The sequence below is a fragment of the Psammomys obesus genome, unplaced genomic scaffold (genome assembly GCF_907164565.1).
Source record: "Psammomys obesus unplaced genomic scaffold, mPsaObe1.curated_primary_1811, whole genome shotgun sequence".
NCBI classification, from domain to species: domain Eukaryota; kingdom Metazoa; phylum Chordata; class Mammalia; order Rodentia; family Muridae; genus Psammomys; species Psammomys obesus.
This window is the reverse complement of record NW_026585895.1, coordinates 8,353,893-8,375,247: the sequence shown is the minus strand read 5'-3', so window position 1 is coordinate 8,375,247 and position 21,355 is coordinate 8,353,893. Positions and strand designations below refer to the sequence as shown.

The window sequence follows — 21,355 nt, the reverse complement described above, 5'->3', positions numbered from 1 at the left end:
GTGTGTGTGTGTGTGTGTGTGTGTGTGTGTGTGTGTGTGTGTGTGTGAATATGATTTTGAGCTTGACCATCCATGTTTGACACATTGACCATGAATTCTTACTCAGTTTAAAATGAAGGCCAGCAATAGCATACCAGACAGCACTGCTGGTCCCCATTGTATTTTGTGGGATTTGTATCTGATTATGTTTAGCCTAACAAACAAGCTTTTGAAAGGTGAAATAGAGAATTGGCCACGTGTTTACTTTTAGATGTGTTTCCTTGAGTTGTGTTTCCTTGTATGCCTTCATACTGGGGAAGATGTCTAGCTCTCTCGTTTCCGTGCCTAATAGAGTCCTGCTAAGAATTTAATGTCTCTTATCCTAATGAGATTTTAAAAACATAGATCATGAACATTATTTTGACTAGTCAAGCTTTTGTGGGTTTTGTGAAAGCTGATCCTTAATCATGAGCTGCAGTTTATCCAGATGACTTAAAATCCTAAGCCAGCTTCTTCTGGAATGGGCTTTCAGGCATTACCTCCTGCCTGTCCGTTATGAACCCTGGTGAAAGCATACACTTGTGCATTATTAGTAAGTTAGGGTACAAGGCACATGCTCCCCGAGACTGGAAGATGAATCACACAGTATACTTCATAAAGGACTATAAATACCATTGGTGTCATCCATACTTCTGCTATATGGGTTCTATCACTGTGTTTGTAAGCAGGAATAGCTGGAAAGCCAATAGACAGACACTGTATTCCTGAAAAAAAAAAAAAATCAGTGATATCTTCAAACATAGAATATGGTGCCACACAAATCTTCACTGCTATGAGTTTGCTGTATTTATATACTGCTTTATAGTTTAGAACTTATTTTTATATCCATTGATGCCTAGTGAGAACCTACAGTTGCTTAGAGTGAGACATGCCAGGATTCGTTATCTCTGGTTTGGAAGTAAATGAAATGAGTTCAGAAGGTTATATTTTACCTAGGGACACGATAGCTAGTAAGGAGTAGAGAGAGGACTGAGCCTCAGCATTCTTGTTTGCTGGTGGTACTGGGGCTCAAGCTCCAGATCTCACGGTAGTCTGCCACTGAGCTACATCCCCCAATCCTTTAAAGTTTTAAGAAGCCCTTTGATGATTGAAAATTTCAAAGCGGAATGATACAGTCCCATGAGCTGCCTGTCACTTAGCTGCAACATTTATCGGTCCTGTGCTATTATGTATCATCAGCGTGTTTACCAACTCTCACTCCGCTTCCTGGTGGCAATGTTAAAATAAAGGGGGGAGGGGCTTTTAAAAGTCGTTTTATTATGAAGCACATTAATCTCAGATGGGCAAGTTTTGCACATGCAACTTGCTCCCTTGTAAGTTCTGTTGTCCCCAAGAGTTCCTTGTGGTCTTTTAACTCATTTCTCCCTCTGTCAGTGCTGTTTTGATTCTTTTTTCTCTGAGACAACCTGCTTGCTCATGACCTTCACATGAGTACTGTGCTTGTTTCCAGCTCCTTTCGTTGGGTGCCACATCTCTGAAGCTTCAGTCTTTGGACCCACGTTCAGAGCTGTTTGTTGAATGTAGTGCTTCATCTGTCCTCATCTCACAGATTCAGAAAGACGATCTCCTGGATGGAGAGATAGCAGGCTCAGTCCTTGATTGCCTGGGCCGTGGTCTTCGTGGACACTCCACCAGCCAGTGACTGTTGACTCTGTCTGAAAGGTTTATGGGAGAGATGCCGTACCATGAAATAATTTGCCTGTAGGTAGGTGAGTCGTGGCTTCTAAGAGAGGATCACCACGCTGGTCCCTATTGATTACCCTGAAGGTTCCTGCCTATGTGTTTGAGAGGCGTCTTGCTCAAATTCCTTTGGCAAGAGTACAGATATTTTAAGGTCAAGCACTGAAAATTATAAGATCCAGTAAGCCATTTACCTGTCCCCCCGCTTCTTAATGCTATTACTTCATGGCTTAGTTTGCTAATTAGGTAGAAGAGAAATGGTCAAAATAGTGGCTAAATTACTGTATCCTGAGCTTCAGCTTAATTTTGTTTAATGTAAAAGAAATTGGCGAGGACTCAACAGTAAAATTAGATCTGATGTGTTTTTCTTTGTAGGGAATTTGTTTGGATTCTTTAAGTCAATTATCTCTATTTTAGTTTGAGAATATAGAATTTAGCTTTTAGGGCAGAAATATCCAAGAGAACGCACTAGAGAAACTCATGGGTAGAGCAGTGAACCCAGGATGAACTTGTGTATAGATGCCGCTGGCTCCTTTGGCAGAGAGCAATTTTCTTTCCCAAAGGAAAAGAATTAATACTGACATTAACACTGACGAGTTTCCTTAACTGTGTGCACAGGAGAGCCCAAAGGGAAAAATTAACTCTTCCTTTATACCCTTTTCTGCTTGCATAACGGTTGAGTGAATACTGGCCAATTTGTTTGCCCATATGAAATTGTTGAGATTCTGAGTATTATGGTAACAGCAGTTGCCCTTCCCAGCAAGTGATGCTCTGTGTCCTGGTGCCCTTTGTTGGTTAGGGGTTGCAAAATGGTAACTTTTAATTGGAACATTCCTCTGTTTTGGGGGTAGAGTATTTCTATAAGCCATAACCATCTTTGCCTCATGGCCTCAGTCACCTAGGGATATGGTATGCAATCAAAAAAGCAAGATAAATACTTTTCAATGAGTTGTTGGGCTGGCCTCCTTTGAAGTTGACCAGTCATAGTTTTAGATCATAAACTCATGAATTTACATATGCTTGAAGTGTTTGAATCCATCTCAGTCATTCCTTTTGATGATTACATCGTTGCATTTTTAGAGATGCATAGTCCGAACAGCTTCTAGCCGTATGTGTGTGTGTGTATGTATGTGTGTGTATGTATGTATATATATCTATGTGCATGTATGCATCTGTGTGTACTTGTTGTTTGGGACACGTATGCATCTGTATCTTATCTTTTATTTTTCTATCCAGTGTCTATTTATTAATTTCATGACAAAGCATCTTTGATAGGCAGTTCCTCTACTCTCACTGTATCTTTTGTCCCCAGACCTGGAATTGTCCCCATTTTTGAGATGTTTGGTTCTTTTGTTGGAACTGGTATTTTAGACAGGAGTTTGAAATGCTAGGCATGAGGTATAATGATCACAATTTTTTTCTAGCCTTTTTTAGAGGATAGAGTTAGGAAGTTTTACCTTCAACCAAACAGTTTACCAGTTCATACTGATGCCCCTGATTCAAACAGAAGAATATAAGGGTTTTAATTTTTTTTTTTAATTAATCTGTTTTCTTTAACTCCAACCATTTTTATCGCTGTTCCTTCTATACCCTAAATGGTGATTCTTAACGAAAGCTATATTTATATTTTCATGGATGGATGTGAGCAGAATTCACATTAAAGACTGATGCTTAGCCCATCTAGATGAAGTTTCAAAATGGATAGAACGAATCTTGGTGATAGGAAGCAGAACACAAGCCAGGCATGGTGAAGCATGTTCATTACCCCAGAACCAGGAGACTGAAGCAAGAGAATTGCAGTTTGAGGCCAGGCTATGCTGTGTCATGAGATCCTGTCTCAAAAATGAGGGAAATAAATACATCAGAATGCTGAGTTTTTGAAGAATTCTTGATGGGAAGGCCAATGTGTTTCATATAGATCCAGGTTATAGTCACATAGTGATATGTTTTTGTAAAATATCACCATAAATACCTAAGAATGGCCTATGACATTATCCTTCAGGGATGTTTTAATCCAGTAGAACAATTGAAAAAGAGATTCATGAGAATTAAAGCAAAGGACAATTAGTTTAGAGTGAGAGCGGTAACCAGTCAAGGACCATGAGGTAATAAGAACATAATTATAATATGAAGTTAAAGATACAGCTGCCAGGGATCTTGGGATGTTGTCTGTTCTATTTTTTTCTGCCTATACCTCTGCCCTTTTTCAGAAGTTACATTTGAACGAGTATGAATTGAGAGAAGTTCAGAAAGGTGAAACTCCAGTACTGATCACGGGCTTCTAGAATGCAGAAATGGCTGCAGGCCTCAGTGCGAAGTATTTCCTGTGAAGGAGAGAGATCAGAAAACAGACTGCAGAGGTTCAGATGGGGAACTGTGGATTGAGCAAACTCCGGCTTTGCCTGCTCGTTCTTCAGTTGCTTTCTCGCTTTGAGCAGTTTTTTGGAGAAAGTATTCTATCTCTAGAAATGTGATCATCACCCTGGGAATGTAAGACCATTAACTGGCCCCCAGCTCCTTCCTGCTCAGCGTGGCTCTCCTCTGTAGTCATGCGAGCTCTGTGTCATCGCTTGGTCAGGCTTTTCCTGGCTTTAACCATTATTCTTTAAGGAAAGAATGTGTAAGCCATTTTGACTAATTCTTTTTTTTTAATTTTTTAATTTTTTTTTTAAATCAAGCTGTATGGGAACCCATCCATTCTATACATACTTGATAATGTGGATGTGTTGTGATAGTTTGAGATGCAGATCAGAATTATTTTGCTGTCTTGCTAGTGAAATTCAAAATGAAATGCAGAGGTGAATTAATCTGGGGGGGATTGTTTGTTATATAACTTTACTTATTCTTCCTTAAAACTGCCCGTCTTGAGGGATGTTGGCTTTCAAAAAAAAATGAGTATGTTAAATATGTTCAACTGTTTTGAATATTAAAATATCCATCATACATATTTCAAAAGAAAATTATTTTTATTAGGGGGTGGAAAATTACCAGCACTTTAGGATCATGTAAGCTTTATTTCATCATCTGTCTTCAAGGGAAGTTATTTTGTGAATCAAAATAAGTGATGCCTGAGGAGCCAGTCTGTTTATTTAACCTGAAATTTATCTTTAAAAAGACAAGGATTGCTAATGCTTTGAAATAGAGAGCACTGAAATGCTTCCTGGCAAGGGCCTAGTCCTTTAAACATTCCAACAGAAAGTAGCTTAATGGGCTCCCTCTTGAGGACGCTGGGCTCTGGTGGAGGTCCATGAGAGGGACAAGTGACGGGGCTTAAGTTCTGAGATCTGCCTGTCTTCAGGTAGTGTCAGGGCAGGGCAGCTGAGTTCCTTCACTTTAACCGGAATATTACTCGAAATTACTGCTTTTGACAATATGGGAGGCTGTCAAGGAGTCTAGTTAGGCTGTAAAGTTTATAGCTGAGGAAAGTGTGTCCAGTTCCATAGAGTAGCCAACACCCATTCCCTGAACTTCATTAATCCTCGTCAATACCTCTAGTATGTCACACTTCCAAGTTTATAATAAAAATGGCTAGAAGGAGGACCCTGGGTAAGATGATCAGTCTTCACTCAGAAAGGCAGACGGGACAAACATTGGAAAAAGGAGAAAACAGGAAACAGGACAGGAACCTACCACGGAGGGCCTCTGAAAGACTCTACGTAGCATTGTATCAAAGCAGATACTGAGACTCAAACTTTGGGCAGAGTGCAGGGAATCTTAGGAAAGAAGGGGGAGATAGCAAGACCTGGAGAGGACAGGAGTTGCACAAGGATAGCAACAGAACCAAAATATTTGGGCACAGGGATATATTTTCTAAGACTGATACTCCAACCAAAGACCATTCAAGGATATAACTTAGAACCACTGCTCAGATGTAGCCCATGGCAACTCAGTATCCAAGTGGGTATCCTAGTAAGGGGAACAGGGACTGTTTCTGACATGAACTCAGTGGCTAGCTCTTTGCCTCCCCTGGCTGAGGGAGCAGCCTTGCCAGGCCATAAAGGAGGGCAATTCAGCCAGTCTTGATGAGACCAGATAAGCTGGGGTCAGGTGGAAGGGGAGGAGGACCTTCCCTATCCATGGACTTGGAGAGGGGCATAGGAGGAGATGAGAGCGGGAGGGTGGGATTGGGAGGGGAGTTGGAAGGGGACTACAGCTGGGATACAAAGTAAGTAAACTGTAATTAATATAAAAAAAATAGAAATTTAATTTAAAAAAAGTTATAAACAACCTAAAAAAATGGCTGGGAAAATTAGATTTGGGGACCGTACTTGTTCTAAAATGAGAAGTAATACAATAGTAGAGTCCTCCTAAAACAGTGTGTGTACATGATCTGAGACAAAAGAGCCTGCAGGATGGACTGCTGGCACTAAAGAAACTTTCCAGCTCTCCAGCAGCCCGGCATCCCTGGTTTACAGATCGAGACCAAACGTCATGACATAGTTTGAAACGGCAGAGTCAAGGGTGGCTGTTAGTGCGACCCAACACAAAATTGTAAATTCACTTAAAACATTAGATTTTTTTCCCCCGGTTTTTTCGTAAGTTGGTGGCGTGATTCTTGAGCTGGAACTTTGTGGCGACAGTTCCACACTGCAGTGTCAGAAGGTTGGACATATCTAGCGTGCGTGGAACTCAGGGAGCTGTCTGGAACAGACAGCTTCGTTATCACCCACAGTTGGGCTGCAGTCTTTCAATTCTGCAAATCGTCTAACCAAGGAGAAGTAACGCCCGTATGCACGAAAAGTAAATCCTTTACAATTGCTTGACTTGAAGCACCATTTTCTCAGGTAAATGTTGAAACCAAGGATTATTATGGTGTATGCAGCACCATCTCCCTTAGCCTCTCCTAGTTTTGATTCATATATCCCGACCACATTCCTCCAAGTGCTAAATCAGGCCACATAACCTTAGTATGTGCATGTTTTCAGGCCCTTATAATAACTGTGCAACTTCCAAGGGTTCCTTGGCTTTTATGTTAGGAATCGCTGGTGTAGATTTCAGAGACAGCGCAAAGGAGACCATTAAGACACAGGGTTTTTTACCACTTTTTTTTTAGTGTTGTATACTAATCATTGCTTTCCTTAAAATGTGCATGCGTTTTTGTAAGATGACTAAACAAGGTTAAATGTGTTCAGGTTGCTTATCTTATGTTTGCTTTCAAGTTCCATTTCTAGGCTTGGATAATCACACTACATGAGCTACATTAGAGGTCACTGACTCTCTAATGGTGGCTTTGCATTGGAAAACACAGGCCAGCCTGGGTTTGGCAGCCTTTTGGTATTGAAAGGGGTCTAGCATGAGAAGCTTCATCCTAGTGCTGGCTCAGACCTGTGGAGGCAGTGATGTGAGCTGCATTCTTAAACCTCCCACCTCATTCTCATTCTCACTTGCTCCCCACTCTCTCCCCTCTCCTATACTTTCCTCTGCTGAATCTTTGGAATACCCTTGTCAGCATACTTCATGAGTACCATGTAGCCTTGAGAGGTTTAGGACTAGTGGGTAAGCCACATGCTAAAGAAAGTTCACAGCTCTCTGATTGCAAACTGATGAGTGCTTTAGTAACAGTGAGGATGCTGTGAGACTGGCTAACAGGAGGAGCTGGCCCTGCCTGCCGAACCAGAGAGCATTTCCCTTGAGGACTGCCAGTTGGACCGAATAGAAACTAACAGGATTGGGGGAAACAAAACAACAACAACAAAAAATCCAAAGCAAACAAATAAAAAACTGCCAAAACTGAGTAAGTTCCAGGACTGCCAGGGCTACACAGAGAAAACCTGTCTCAAAAATCAACAACAACAATAATAATAAATAGAAATTAACCACGTGATAAATACAAGGAAAGAAGAATTTTTCAGTCAGATAAAATAGAAAATGCTTAGAAATTTAAGTTAGATAATGTGCTGTAGGATCAGGCAGAGAGAGAGAGGCAAAGGCAGATCATTCCAAAGTTTGTAGGGTCTGTTGGGGACACTGATCATCAGCCCTGAGACCCACGTTGAGACTAGTGAAGTATCATGGTCCTGTGTACATATTTCTCATTTTCATGGAACACCACAAACCACACAGGCCTTTACTGACTGTATTGGCTACTTTTCTGTTACTGTGATAAAAGACCACAATCAGAGCAAATGAAGGAAGAAGGAGTCATTTGGGAGAAGAGTCTATGATGGTGGAGTGGAGGAAACAGAAGGCAGGAGTGGCAGCCGGAGCTGCAAGCTGAGAACTCACATCTCAAATCTCAAGCACAAAGAGAGCAGTAAACTAGAAGCAACAGGAGTCTTTATTCTCTCAAGGCCCTTCCCCAGTGACACACTTCCTCCAGCAAGGCCACAACTCCTAAACCTTCCCAAACAGTGTCACCAACCAGGAACCAAGTGTCCAAATGCCTGAGACGGTGGAGGACTTTCTCACGCAGAGCAGCTCACTGACCCACATGGAATATGACTTTGATGCGTGTTGCCAGGACATACTTTGTGAGGAAATCCAAAGAGGGCAATGAGTATAGAGCTTTGGATCGTCTCTTTGAACACCAGTGGGAAAGCCAAACGGAAACTGAGTGTGTTGCCAGCATGCGCCACCATGGTTGCGGGACTAGGTTGGTGAGGGGTGGGCAGTGCTCTGTGAGGAAGCATGTAGAGCCCGGTCCCTTTCATGTTGCTAGTCAGAATGAGCGTAAACATGGAGCCTTAACCCTTGGGCAGGTCTTGAGAGGGGAGACCTTATGACCTTGTGACTTTAAGTGGCTTCTAGAATCAAACAGGAACTCCTGTAACTAGAAGAAGAGGAGAAAATTAAAGCCGAAACACTTCCTGGTTGTTCAGCTTGCCCCTCTGTGACAGCAATTGAAGATGTCGTTAAGTGCGTTTCATGGTGGGGCCCAAACTTTTTTTTTTTTTCCTTTTACAACTTTTGCATATTTTCGTCATTAGCAAATGCAAGCTACATTTAAAAAAATGTTTTTATATTGAGGGATGAAGAGGCATTGCTTTTGTTATTGAAGGATATTTGCTGGGCGTGTCGGTACACGTGAGGTCCATGGGCTTGCACTGGAGGATGCGGCGTCCAGACAGGCAGGGCTGTTTTGGGTTTTGCTCTGGATTGCAGGCAAAGACACAGGAGAAGACATCAGTCTACCTGTCATCTCTTTCCCTGCCCTGCCTCTTCCGTATTCCTAAGCGCCGTTACAGGATAAAGCAGCTAATGAGAGGAAGCTCCGAATAACAAGCCACGCCCTGTGTTCTGCTGGTCAGCATGATGTTAGCGGTGTCTAAGCCATCCGTGTTTGCGTCCTTGTCAGTGATCTGCACAGTCGCCCTATGGGTGGAGAGGTTCTGGGAAAAAGAACGCCTGAAAGCCAAGGAAGGGACAGTGATGGACAGTGCACACTGAACATTGTAAGAGACCTTGCACAGCATCAAATAACAGGTGGATTTGCGACAGCCAGAGCTTACATTTCAACACCAATTATCAACTTAATCAACATGTACATCGTCAAATAACTGAAGACAAGAACAGATGTGGTGTCTGAAGCTGATTTATCGGGGCCAAATGAATGCGGCCAGCAGGGAGGCAGTAACCTCCATTAACATGCAGACTCTTTAGGGGTGAGAGCCTCAAGGTGTGTGCGTGGTGTGTGTGCAGTGCTTGGCACTGAGCAAATATTAGAGGGGAGGAAGGGGCAATGTTGTCGAACACAAGAGATATTAAATACAGTGTTTTTTTTGTTTGTTTAGACCTACCTTTTACCAAGAGGTAGAATTTATGTACAGTAATATGTACAGTGTTTTTTAAAAATGTGTATCAATAAACAAAGCCACCTCTGGGTGAAGAGCTAGGGCAGTGGCTCTCAGCCTTCCTAATGAGGTGACACGCTTTAATACAGTTCCTCATGTTGTGGTGACTCTCAACCAAAAAATTACATCTGTTACCACTTCATAACTATAGTTTTGCTACTGTTATGAATTGTAATGTAAAGGTCTGATAGGCAGGATGTCTTATGGGGACCCTTGCAAAAGGGTCGTTGCACCCCCAAAGGGATCGCTCACAGGTGGAGAACCACTGATCTAGAGCATTTCTGGTGCAATGGAGCACTCTCTCAATGCCCCTCCAAACCCGGCTACCCCTTCCTCAAGTAACTGCCATTCTGACTGATGTAACAGCACGTTAATTTAGCCTCTCTTAGAGTTTCATATAAATGGAAACACCCAATGGTATTTAAAAAAAGCTTCATTTACTTATTTTTGTGTGTATGGATGTTTTGTCTGCATGAATGTCTGTATACACATGCATCCCTGGTACCTACAGAGGCATCAGATCCCCTGGGTCTGGAGTTCTAGCTGGTTGTGAGTCATCGTGTGGGTGCTAGAATAGAGCCTGTGTCCTCTAGCATGGCAGCCAGTGTTCTTAACCACTGACCCATCTCTCCAGACCCACCATCGTCCTTTTATGTTGAGAGTCATCTATGAAGTTGCCTGCCTGTATTGCCTAATATTGTACATGCCAACAGGTCACTCTTTTATTCCTAAGGACTACCCCTCTGTGTGAATATTCAACTATTCCTACAACATTCTGCTCATTTGAAAAAATATGGATATTTATTCACCCTCATAACCGGAGCAATTGAAGCAGGTTCATGCCTGCATGAAGTGGAGTATCTCAGAGGTGACCTCAGGGGACCTCTCTGTCTCTTTCTCTGCTCTGTCATCCTCCGCATGCCTTCCAGCTTGGGACTTGTCATCCTCCTCCTCTGCTGGCCTCCAGGGCTTCTGCGTGAGTGTGACCTCACAGATCTTCAGTTTTAGCTGGCGCGTTGGGAGACATTGACCTTTTTCGATGAATCCATATGGCTTTGTGTAGCTCTTATTCTGTCATATATCCACAAGCTGTAGCTTTGTGTTCGTTAACTCTTCGTTAATGCTATGTTCCTGTGTGTCATAAAGAAATACCAGACGATGCTATACAAGTGATGGCCGTGATGGTGGTGTGCCCACTGTATGTTATAGCAACGAAGAACCAACTAATATACACATCTTTCCCAGAGCCACACAGCCAGAGAGCGGTTAAAATAGGGATGTGAAGTTAGGTGGTCCTTTATTGCTGAGTCTCATGAAAGTTGGATAGTTGACAGGAGACCTTTCTATGATTTTTACAAGTGTACTTTTCTGAGTTGGCAAACCAGTAATCTAAAATAATATGGCTTTTATTGAAGTGTTAGGTCTTACTTTGAAGAGCAAGTTTTAACCTCATCTCGGTTGATCTGTATCGGGAAGTCTACGTTGCTAGTGTTGGGCCATATATTATGGGTTGTGTGGTACTCCTCTTGAGCATGTGAGGGGAGAAAAGAGTCATTAGGCAGTGTCATCACTCTAGAGTGTGCAAACAGCAAGTAGGTGTAGTATTTACCTAGACCTAGACAGTATAGGCACGGCATATACACATCCTCTGTAGTGTGTGTGTGTGTGTGTGTGTGTACAGCCTATTCCTATACCAATTGTGAGCAAAACAGAAGAGATTAAATCAAGCATAAAATAAAATTGTACAGTCAAGACATGCAGTGAGCAGGAGAGTTTTGACAGCCTGCTCCAAGGCAAATGTTGTAAGTGGAGCACACCTGAACCCATTAACAATACAGTACAGTGAATACTGGAGCCAGTGATTGATTCACTTACATCGCATACATCTACTGTGCGTAATTATGAGCTACACTTTGGTTTGAGTGGAGGCACAGTTTGGCTTGCCTAGACCAGCATCCCACAGACACACGAAGTGACACATTGTACCTTGGTCTTCCCATTGCTCAGGTGCCATGGAACCTCAACACCAGCCACATAGCCCTCACATGACATGACCGTATCTGTAACCTCCAGACAATGAAATCCCCATTCTGCTTATAAGGAAACTGAGGACCAACCGAGGAGAAGACCCTCCCTTGGGTTTCATAGCTGAAAGCATCCCACGCTGGGATTTAGGCCTCTTTGTTTAACTCCAAGGCCTGCATGCTCATCTCATCGCACTCTGGGCTTCTCCTCACACCCCGAGCTGGCTCTCATTTCTAGGAGATTGCTGTCAGGTGAAACAGCAGGCTACCCTGTTTCCCCTATATATTTGTTTCTTATCAGTTTATGACATCAAATTAGATTTCCTGAACAGCTTTGCATTGTAATGGATGCCATTGTTCACTGTCTCACCGTTTCACATTGATTCAATTTTATTGCTACTGCAGTGCGTCTCGATACAGGAAGCTTAGTCAGAAGAATTCCAGCTTGCCTGATTTAGTTGTTAAATTTTGATGTAGTCTAATGAGAATAAAAATAACTGTGGGAACCAGATAGGAACCTAGACAAAGACAGGTGCAGCTGGCCAAGGAAATGGAACAAGTTGAAACAATCATTTCTAAGTAACTGAAGAGTAAAGAGATGAATACTGAGAAATTTGGCCAGGATTCAATTAAGATATGTGAAAAATACCACAGATTAGGCTTCTTTATACTGCTTTATTTATCGATTATATAATTTTAAAACATAGCATAACTTATAGCCTTGCCACTAGATGAATATATTACTGAATATATACATTTTAACATTATTTTGACCTCAGTGTGCATATGACAGGCATGTTTATAATTTAAGTAATGAGTATGAGTGTGTATATATGTATATGTATGTATGTATATATATATATATATATATATAAAAAATATATATATTTCCTATTTGCCTTACTGAGTCACTCACTTAAAACACTTAAGAGTCCCCTGCCACTTGTCCGAAGATTCTGTAGTCATTGCAGGAATGCAAGTGACACTGGGAATGTGACATCAGAGGCTGAATGTTCCAGATGTAACTGATACGAAAGCTATGCCAGATGGATGGTCCAACTGACTATTTCCTGTTGGTACAACTGTTAGTCAGGATGCTAACAGTTTAATGCTGTGACAGTCTGCTCTCCCTTCTGAAGTCAGGTCTTGGGTGTCTGCGGTGGCATGATTTGGCCTTAGGAAATTCTCCCATACCTGAGAATGTACATTAAACTCACTCATGTCACAGTTTGTGAAATGAGAAGGCAGTGAGATGGTTTCTGTGGATGGAGGACTGAGACAGAGGGAAGCTGGCCAGTGATGTGGCGAGAGCACCCTGATCAGCATAGCCCGGGACTGTCATGTAAGAGTAGAGTTGGCCTCCGTGCGGTAACCCAGTAGGTGCCAAGGGACACATTAGGGCCTGGGGGCCCGTGTCACATCACGTGGCCTCGGTGCCAGAGTTCTCTTTGTCTCGGCACTCATGGGCTCTGTACCATGTCAGGGTCTCTGATTTTTCACATCTGGAGTAACTAAGGCATATGGTCAAAATGATCGCTTTGTACACAGTCTTGGGGTCTCTTGATCTGAAGCCTAGAGACGAGCAGCATTTTGAGTCTACACTGTCGAATGGATGAAATTGTTTCCTGTGATTTATCTAACTTGCCTTAATGTGAAGGAAGCTTTTAATAGACCACTTAGTTGTTGGCGGATCACTGATGAATACAAACTGTGGCTTCTTTGCTCTGTGACTAGTGTAAAACATCTTCTGTTTCATGATAAGGCAAACTTTTAATGTGTGGGGGGTTTATTTTAATTTTATGTTGTTGTATTCGTGTGGGTGTTGTGTCTGCCAGAGGGCATCGGACTCCCTGGAACTGGAGTTACAGAAGGTTGTATGCCATTGTGTGGATGCTGGGAATTGGACCTGGGTTGTCTAGAAGAGCATCCAGTGCACTGAGCCACTGAGCCATATAGCCACCTTGCATGTGCTTTTGAGCAAAGCCTTTCTTCAGCTAAGATCTGAGGGCATGTGCTTTTACATTTGATGTAAGTTATCCACCACAGTGAACTCAATACAGTTTGGTCCCTGGTGATGATTATTAATATTTAATAGTGATTTATCTTTTAGTCAAAACAGTGGTTATTCCTATACCCAAATCACCACATAGAGACTAGGATTTATTTAATTAACCTAGAGCACAATGCTGGGAAATAATTCCTCCATCCTAAACGCCCAAGCCCAGGTAGCTTTCTCCCATTCAGATTTCCCACAGTTTACTTGCTTTTTAATCATATCTCAGGTCTTTTTCATTTCTTGTGATGTTTCCCTGTCTTCTCTCAGATCTCTCCTACCACTCGCTTCTTTCTCCTCCGGTCTGGACCAGGATGTCCATTGCTCAGCACTGGCTGGTTGTTTTATTGGCAATACAGAGAACAAATGGTGGCATGTTTACACAAACTTGAGACAGATGATGTTTAGAATTAGTATCACAATGCAATGTCCGGAGTGAAACCAGACAGTGGGGTAGAGAAATCAGCATTTGAATGATTGAAGGTAAATTGTATACATTCCACATGAACATTATACCAACAGGCCCCCTTCTTGCGTGTTCAATGAGAAGTACAAGTGCCCTTGGTGCAGATGGACTCACAGAGATGGAACAGACAGCCAACTCTGATCATGATGGACTTCCAAGGGAGTCACCCTCTTGCAAGGATTGTAAAAATCAAGAATCTGGAGAGATGATTTCTGCTGGGCCATGGGGAATGATTTCACACCGTGTGGTGTGAAGTAGAAGTTGAGACGGGAGGCACACTCTGGAGATGTGAGGGGAGGTGTTCTAGGCAGAGGAAGCAGGCAGAGTGAGCAGAGAGCAGGCATGATCAGGGTAAGGGCAAGAAGCTCAATGAGGCTGAAGGTTCCATGATGTGCGTCAGATCATGTTGGAACAGAGCTGGGCTTGGGATGTTATGGAGCCTTCAGTGCTTGGCTAAGTGCTAAGAAACCAGAGCCCTTTCTTCTCTCCTAGTTGCAGCTCTAACTGATTATTTTAGCTTATGGTCCATGCATAGAGAACCAAGTGTTCCTTTTGACACTTCCTCAAGGAACAAAAAGTACTGTTCATATAATCAAAGTAGTTACGGTATGGGTCACAGTGGTCACTCAGGCTAAATATCTTTGACCGAAGCTGCCTCATCTGCCTTGCTTGCATGATTCAGACAGAAGTCAGCCATTCCTCACAGTTTAACTTAATTTCTCCTTGCTTGGATGATTTTAGAAGTGACAGCTCCTCCCCTCTTTGGTCAGGTTTGTGTACCGATGCCTAGTTCTCCCTTTTCCTGGCACATGTGGATTTTCTGTGTGTGTTTTTTTTTTTTTGAAAACTGAGTCATTAAGGTCCTTTTACTTTCTTCCCTGTTTCCTGTTTACACCCCTCCTCTTGGATTGGTCTGGTTGTAAGCAAAGAGGAAGCGATTGATTTTTCTGTCTGACAAAGAGCAGGCCTTTCCCGTTTAAAGGAATTGTGTTACGGAAGCCATGGTGTGCACTGGGATAATTCTCGAGTTGCTATTTTTAGCTGTGGAAGGTTACTAGAGAAATCTAATCTGCTGAGGGGGAAATATTTTTAGTTGGTAAAGATGTTAGTGAAGAGGGCTGTTGTTGGTACTCTCTACCTAAATGATTCACTGATCAAAGTCTAATAGGCATGTGCAAAGGCAGTTGCTTTTGATCTGGGACGATCCCCAGCCACCTGCAGTCTCTGCTTTTAATAAGTTACAAGAACAGCAGGCGCTGTTGGTTTTAAGTGTTACACTTTGAATCAAGTCAGTCCTCAGACGGTTCTGGCAGGTAGTGGGTGTCACGGCTCCCTTTGTCTTTACAGTCCATGAAACTGAGGTCGTGAAAGGCCCTGTAAATTCCTTGGGGTCATATTGCTGGTGATCGGCAGAACTAGAACTTGAACTTAAGACAGTTTGGCTCTAGGATTTTCAGTCTTGTCTCATTTAAATCCCTGCAGTGGTAAGGATGACTGTAGGTTTCAACATGTGCCCAAATGTTTGTGCCTCTGCTCTGTGCAATGTGAAGCTTTGAGTTCAGAAACTTTCAGGCTGTTACACTGCATAGTCAACAGAAATCTACAGAATCTCCATTGGGCATATAGTCGCTTGTAAAATTAACCTAGACTTCCCTTGACTGTCTCCTTGAATCTGTCAAATTATGCTTGCTCCTTGTTTTAATGTTTTATTTTATGTATATTGAGTGTTTTGCCTGTATCTGTGCCCCATATGTGTCCCAGGAGCCCAAGGAGGCCAGAAGAGGGCATCAGATCCCCTGCAGCTGGAGTTAGAGATGGTTGTGAGTCACCATGTGGGTGCTGGGAATTGAACCTGGTCCTCTAAAAGAGCAGCAAGGCCTCTTAACCACTGAGCCATCTCTCCAGCCCCTTGTTTGACCTTTTATCACTTCATGAGCAGTGAATGTTTTCATTGGAAGAGCTGTTTTCTCAGCTCATGCAAATTATACACGTTATGAAGTAAAGGTCAAATGAACAAACAAAACCTCCTCCAGGTTGCCATAGCTGAGTGTCTGTCTGTTAGACAAGGATGGACCACAGTTCGTCCACAGGGCATGTGCTCGTTTGTTTGTTCTGAGACATGGTGTAGCTCGGGCTAGCCCTGAGCTCACGATCCTCCTGCCTTGGCTTTCTGAGAGCAGGAATTGGAGATGTCTGCCACCACACCCCGCTTGCTTGGCCGCTTTTGCAGATAGTGTTACCGGTACCTATCCATAGCCACCCACTCGCTATGGCCTTGTCCGCCTCCTCAAAGGTAACAGGTCTGCTTAGCTGCACCAAGTAGCAGACTGTGTGGCTCCCACAACCCAAAACAGTCACCGATCGGAATCTGCTGGCCAGCCATAGCGCATACACTGTTCACAGGGCCAGACTGTGTTCCTGGCATGTGCTTTATAGCCAATGAGGTTATCGGCAGCTTTATAACATTTAATTCAACTGACCTGCTGAGTGGTTTCTGCAATGTTTACTTTGGGATGCAAGGAAGAAATCTGTAGGGAGAAATCGGATCTAAATTTGTGATAAGATTAGCGAAACTGGAGAAAAAAAAATCATTTGATGCTTAATAGAGTGAGATCATTTCTCTGCTTGGTCTTTAGGCTCTGGAAAAAGTGAGGACTTTTTCCCTCTAATTGAGAAACATAATTTTGAATGAAGTTAGATGCAAACAAAGAAATTGGAAATATAGGCTAGATTATGGAGACTGGGGAAGGTTGCTCTGGCTTGCGTGAATTAAGTGTGTTAGCATGGCCTGTGTAGTGAGTCATCGTATCCTTGGGTTCTGCACCTGCAGAGTCAGTGACCCAGGTTGAATCCCAGAAATGAAGCAGTGGGGAGGGGAGTAGAGTGGGAGGTAAAGAGGGAGAAATCAGTGAGGTGGAGAGGAATTTTCATTCGGAACGCGGCTGCCCTGGCAAGCGATCACATCCAAAGACCTTCTAGGTCTGTGTCATCTGGATGGAATACATACACACCTTTAATCCAGGAGACAGAGGCAAGAAGATCTGAGTTCAAGGCCAGCCTGGTAGATAGAGCAAGTTTCCGTCAAAGAAAAAGCTTAGGTCCAGGAGTGGTGGCACACACCTTTAATCCAAAACAATGAAGGTGAAGTTAGTTTGTAGAAGGGAGCACCCATGTTTAAAAGTGATGTCTAATTAAGTGGCAGAAACAGTGACGAATCAGAGAAAGACTTGACAGAATAGGATATGCCCAACTCGAGAAAGGAAAGGGAAGCTACGTAATGGGCAATGCAGAGATAGGAGGCAATCTTACCAGAACAGTAATAGAGAGACAGGTTGCAGAGAGAGAGAGAACTCAGGTGAAGTGAAGACTGAATGAGCCAGAAACTGAGAAGGAGCCAGGAGATTAGAGCAGATTGCTTGAGTTAGTTTGAGGCCAAGCAGAGCAACTCAGAGGTGGAGAGAAAAGCCAGACTGAATAAATTAGGTGGGAGAGGAGTTTGAGCCAGAACAACGGAATTGAACCAGCCAGCTCTAAGCTCAGTAAAAACAAGTAAGGAGATTAAGCAGTAAGTCTCAGAGGCTGAAAACATTCTTGGCCTAGATTAGATTGTATGGAGGCTAGACGCTTCCAGGACTAGGCCCAGATTAGCAGACAAAGGAGGCAGTAAATCTCCCAGACAACAACTGAACCAGGCAAATAAAAGCTCCTTTTACATTAAGGATCAGATGGGGTCTTCCTGTTGGAGATTAAGTTCTCTTGTTCCTCTGTCCCACACAGGTAGCTTTCGTTTCCCATTTGGTTTGCTCCCTTGGCCTTCGGAGACCATCTGTTGCCTCCTCATTCACTTTAGTTAGCTGTTGGGTCTGCCTTTCTGAAGCATGGTCATGGGACTCTCTGTTCTGAGTTTCACTCCTGTGCTTTTCAGCTCACATAGTGAAATGCATCTTGCACAGATGTTTGAAACCTCTGTGGTTCCAAACCTCCTGTGGGGCCTCTTGCCCGCTCTCCTTCCTTAAGCTTCTGAGAAGCAGTGAGTTCTGGGCCTACCAGCTTCACTTACCGTCGCTTTATTTTCATCCATCGTTCACACTGTTTGAAGGAGTCCTTCACTCATCCCTGTCTGTTCCTGCCGAAATGTACCAATCTTCCTCCTCCTCCGTCCTCCTCCTCTCCCTTCTCCTTCTCTCCCTCCTTCTCCTCCCCCTTCTCCTTCTCTTCTTCTGATCCTCTCTCTCAGCCCACAGAATTGCATACAGATTCCAAGCTAGAGTTCATATTTCCATGGCGTGAATATCACGACACATTTTCTGCTGTGGAGCTTAAGAAGATTATCCGCCTGCCTTGTCCTGTTGTCTGAAGTTAAGTTCTTACGGTGCAACTGAAAGAACCTTTCCTTGTTGCGTCTGACTTCGCTCCATATGACTACACATCTGTGTTACTACTGAGCGGGTCAGTTAATGGCAGACAGAAAACTCTGATGTGTCATCTCAGCTGGTGAATTTTAACTAATCGCAGTTGCGTTAATTAATTACATTAGCTACATTTCAGCAAAGCCTACTTGTTAGGTAAAAGTGATGGGACTTTGTGCTTTTCGTCTCTGGGAAGTTACCCCAGCACAACTTACTGGATTGTTGCAGTAGGTGTGGAAAGCGTTGGTAGGAAGAGCGAGGATTCATTTCTTATCAAAACAGCAGTTTTCAGCCAGTGGTGACAACAGATAACGTAAAAGAGCCAAGTAAAGTCCTGTAGAGTGTATCAGGGGAAGCAAGACAGGATGTTTGAACTGAGACCAACGTGTCCCAGTGGAAGTAAAGTGAACAGTGAGCTAAAACCATGCATGGCCCAACATTTAGAGGAAGCAGTCAGAGCCTCATGTGTTCATTTTGTTGTGAAAGGAACTTGTCCTGTAGATTACCGCATAAAGCGCTTTCCTGTCTGCTGTGGTGGGCTTTACTGTTTTAAGCATTCAGTGAAACTTGCCTTTGTTATTTTGCAGAGCGACAGAGCCCGCTTTCTCAAGTCTCCTTGTGTTACAAACATGTGCCAAGTAGCTTCCTGGTGTGGTCTAGTCTGACAGAGTTTGTCCCTGTCTCCGATGGCTTGAACGAGAAATAAGAAGAGTGAGTGGAGAATGTACTAGACAAGAGCGTGGTATCCAGGCTGTGGGAGGGTCAGTCACAGGGCTGGGAGGGACAACTGTGTGCCTTGGCTGCCTGGGTCAGCCACTCTGGAGACCCCTTGCCAATTCACCGAACTCCTCAACGAGGTCTTCCAGACACTCCTCCTCCGTGAGTGCTGGTCGGTGTGGGAGTGCTCGAATCAGCTTCTCAGGAAGAAGGAGATGTCGGGAGGCCTTTCGTGCTACAGACGCTGTTATTAGGTTAGAAAATGACTCTTTCTGTCAGTGTTGGTGGATAAAAAGCAAATAGGCTGTTTTTGTCACAGCATCTCGTAAAAAGAACCATTCTGGTTCTGCTGGTAAAGGGAACCATTCTGGGCCCTGCCTTGGGTGTATTTCTTACCTGGAGCTTTAAGGGTTAATCTTCAACACGTGGTCTGAACCAGACTCAGACGCCACAGGCTTCTTACCTTCGGACTTGCGTACTGTACACAGTTTCTGTACAAAGTAAGTAGGATTCGGGGCAGGTTATACTTCATGAACAACCTTTTTTTTTTTTTTTTTTTTTAAAAAGAAGAAAGTATTATTCACCTGAGTTTAGAATGCAGATGCTACTATATAGCTCTCTCTGTCCTCGTTAGTCAGCATATATCCAGCCATAATATTCATTAGGGATAATTGTTTGTGTCTGAAGTGTGTAGTAATTTTTGACCCAGGGTGCCCAGTCCCCTGGGAGGTCACAGCAGATGTCTACATGAACACTAACAGTGTTCTTGATCTTGATCAAGAACAAGCTCCTTGATCTTGGCATTGCATAACAGAACAAAAGCCTGCTCTTACCACCACAGACGAGGATAGATTCCATTCCTTGTAAGATACACACACGCAGAAACCTGGTAACTTTTCATTTTGAACTCTGGCCTATGGGGTGTGTGTGTGTGTGTGTGTGTGTGTGTGTGTGTGTGTGTGTGTGTGTGTGTTCTGAGATCTGCTCCCTGCTTCTGAGAGTGTACTTGCATGCAGTGTAGATTAGATACAGATAGAATTAACTCTGAGGCCAGGACAACTGCACGTATGTACACTAGACCAGAAGCCCAGGTTAGGGGAGTTGAGGGACAGACGAAGTAGATAGGGACGGTGCTTTAGAGTCACATTCCGAAGACTGTATTGACCAAGACGATAGAAGAAGGAAATAGAGAAGTGGGGACATGTTCCTTGGGCCCAGGTCTGTTTTGCATAAGCTGTGAGGATGCCTGCAGGATGAGGGAAGAAGGAATGCCTTAGGTGGGAGCATCTCCCTCTTCTCTCTGATTTTCGGTGGAGGGATGGAGGGAAGGGTCAGAAACCTTGATTGTATCCCATGATCCTCTGTTCTTCTTTACTTTTCCATTTTTCTTTCTTTTTTTTTTTTTAAGATTTTATTTATTTTATGTATGAGTGCTCTATCTGCATGTATGCCAGTATAGATGGTTGAGGGCCACCATATGCTTGCTGGGACTTGAATTCAGGACCTCTGGAAGAGTAGCCAGTATTCTTAACCTCTGAACCATCTCTCAAGCCCATAGCTTTCCACTTTTCAAGTGGTAAGACATTGCAGAGAATAACCAAGGGGGAAGATTGGGGTAGGGTTGTGTTAAAAGGACCTCTGCATAACCCAGGACTCTATACTCCAGCCTTTAATTTGTGCCAGAAGCTTGGCAGAATCCATCACTGGCACAAAAAAAAAAAAAAAGGAGAAGGTGGCCAGTAGAGTTTCTGTTCGGAAAATTTAGATTTTACCATCTGCCTACAATTAATTATGTGAAATGAAAGGGCGTGAGTGGAATCCTGTGTGCCAAGGATAAAATGATGTTGTACAGAGCACCAAAACACAGTCTTGATGGATATTAACCACAGTCCATCTATGCCACCATCAAGAGCTGCAGATAAATTTTTTTACATCTGTAAAATATAACACACATCCTAGACTGATTTTTGATGTAAGAGATGGAGAGGAATCTGGAAGAAATACTTTTTTGGCAGAAAGATATAACTTAACAAAGCTAGGCACAGTGGTTCCCTGGAATGGCAGCACTTAGGAAACTGAGGCAGGGGGATTTCCAGAAGTTTCTGTTGTTGACTACAGGATAAGATTCTGCATTACCCCTCTCTCCTTACAAAAGGAGCAACTAGTCCACCCACAGC

At 43.2% G+C, this 21,355-nt stretch overlaps 1 protein-coding gene across 4 annotated transcripts in view; it reads left to right on the top strand.

Annotated features, from left to right (window-relative positions):
* Osbpl6 (oxysterol binding protein like 6) overlaps nt 1-21,355 on the top strand; it is a 162,331-nt gene that overhangs the window by 52,490 nt on the left and 88,486 nt on the right. The window lies entirely within an intron of this gene.